The sequence below is a fragment of the Myotis brandtii genome, unplaced genomic scaffold (assembly GCF_000412655.1).
Source record: "Myotis brandtii unplaced genomic scaffold, ASM41265v1 scaffold268, whole genome shotgun sequence".
Lineage (NCBI taxonomy): Eukaryota > Metazoa > Chordata > Mammalia > Chiroptera > Vespertilionidae > Myotis > Myotis brandtii.
Window position 1 is genome coordinate 3,818,564 of NW_005360187.1, and position 2,517 is coordinate 3,821,080.

The window sequence follows — 2,517 nt, forward strand, 5'->3', positions numbered from 1 at the left end:
GCCGCCATCTTGGCTGACAGTTAATTTGCATATCTCCCTGATTAGCCAATGGGAAGGGTAGCAGTCGTACGCTAATTACCATGTTTCTCTTTTATTAGTGTAGATTCCTCAATATGGATTTGTCTAATTGTTTCCTCCTGACCCAATTAAACATTTAGGGCAAAAATACCACGTAAGTGATGTAATGCATCCATTTTGGAGATTCATAATATGAGTTTGTCCTATTATTTTGATGTTGAGATTAATTACTTGGTTAAAGTTGTGAGTAAAGTTTTCTATTAACATTTTATATTTGTTTTTAAGCCATACATTTGTTTTTAATTTGCTTTTAACGCTTAGTTTAGAAAACTTGAAAAATGCAAAAGAAAATAAAATCACTATAATTTCACCATATAGAAATAACCATTGTTAGTGTTTTTTGTATATATCCTTAAGCAATTTTCTATTATTAACCATCTAGTTAATCCAATTTTGCTATCTAAAATTTTTGCTATTGTAAATCACCTAGTAGTGAATGAACATCATTCCCCCCTCCAAAACTTTGCTCTATTTTTAAAATTTCTGTAGGGTTTTAAAAAATCAATTTGTTTGATTAAAAGACTAAGTTTTCAATGATTGTTTCATATATCCCGATATTATATTCTGTCTGAGATTTTATTTGGGTATATAGTACTCAAAAATTCCTTATCAAATGTAAACATTCTTGTTTCAACAGAATAAGCAGATTACTTTAAGGACCCAATAGAGACTGGTTGGCTATCCCCTTTCAATGCAGGTAGTAGAAAAGGCTTTAACAGCTTGACCCAGGCTATGGTAAGGTTTTTTTGAAGTCAGGTATCCACAGGTAATCCAATCAGCTGAGGGTAGAGCAAAGAGGGGATAGTACAGAGTTATAGGATCTAAACACAGCTGTGAGGGAGTAGATTTTCTAAAGGTATGATATAGCGGGAAGAAATATTTGTCATTTCTAGTATATTTAACACTGCATTTAAAAAAAACACTCTTCCTCAATGTGTTTATTTTTATATTTGACATGTAACATTCATTGAGGTATCATTCCCCCATGGTTTCTACCTCAGTTCAGGTGAAAATAATTTCCTATCTTTGATTACTTCCATTCTACCCTCCATTATGGAGTTAGAGTAATCTTTCTGACATATTCTTGTTCTTGTCCCTTTACTGCCTAATGCCCTTCATTGATTTCTTATTGCTGCTAAGACAAAGACTTGGCTCACAAGACCCATTTGGTGATTGGTTGGATGTGAGAGATAAGGGAAAGATCAAGTCACAGTTTATGGCTCAGGTAACTGGGTGAATGGTGGGGCTGTTAATGAGGAAGAGCAGATTATGAGTTAAATTTAGATGGATTAAATTTCAGTTGCTTGTGGGACATACAATTGGAATTATTGAATAGGCAGCTGGGTGTAATGGTTCTATAGCCCAGTATGGAGAGTTGGTTAGAGATATAGAATTGGAAGTTATCAAAATATGGATGGTAATTAAGGACTGAGAATAGTGAAGGAGAAAAACTAGAGAGATTGTAAAGTAAGAAGAAAAGGCTTGGGCAGAAATGGCATGTAAGATGGATAAAGAATCAAAAGGGAACACTCCTACAGATTGGTGGTTGTCTGGGATTGGGAGTGGGGACAGGGAGTGACTGCAAATGGGTAAGATGTTTCTTTTGGGAGTAACACAAATGTTCTAAAATTAGATTGTGGAGAATTTATAGTCAAGATGGCAGTGTAGGTGAATATAGTACTCCCTTCCTCTCACAACCATGTCAAAATTACAATTAAACTACAGAACAACAATCATTCTGAACTACCGGAAATCTGGCTGAATGGAAGTCCTATAATTAGGCAATTAAATAAGAAGCTACACTGAGACTGGTAGGAGGGATAGAGACTCAGAACAGGCTAGTCCAACACCCATGTGTAGTGGATAAAATTTGAGAGGAATACCTCAGCTGTGGAGGTCACCCCTGAGGAGCAAGGGGTCCCAGCCCCACACCAGGCTCCTGAGCCCAGGGTTCCAGTGCCAGAAGGAGAAGTCCTCATAACTTCTGGCTGTAAAAACCAGTGGGAATTGAAGCTGAGGGAGATAGAGGTCTGCTGGAGTCCCAGGCAGTTCCGCTTAAAGGGCCTGTGCATAGACTCACTCCCTCTGAGCTCCAGTACTGGGGCAGCAGCTTAAAAAGCACCAGAGATATAGGGGGAGGAACTGAATTGTCCAGTATCAGGGCAAGAGCAGGGGTAGGGGGTGGGGAGGGCTTGGTGGCTTTTTCCCAGAACGAAGTGCTGACAGAGGTCATTGTTCCTTTGATGAGCCCTGCCCTCACAGAGCCAGCATATCTCTGGCACCATATCTCTGAGATCCATCAACCTCGCTAACACTGTTCACCTTGCCCTAGTGATTCCCCAGTGCCCGACCCCATCCAACATTTGGGGGCTCTCGAGCCGTTTCCAGTGGCTCTTCCATATGAATGGCCAGTCTTGGCTCATGCTTCAGGTTCTCCTT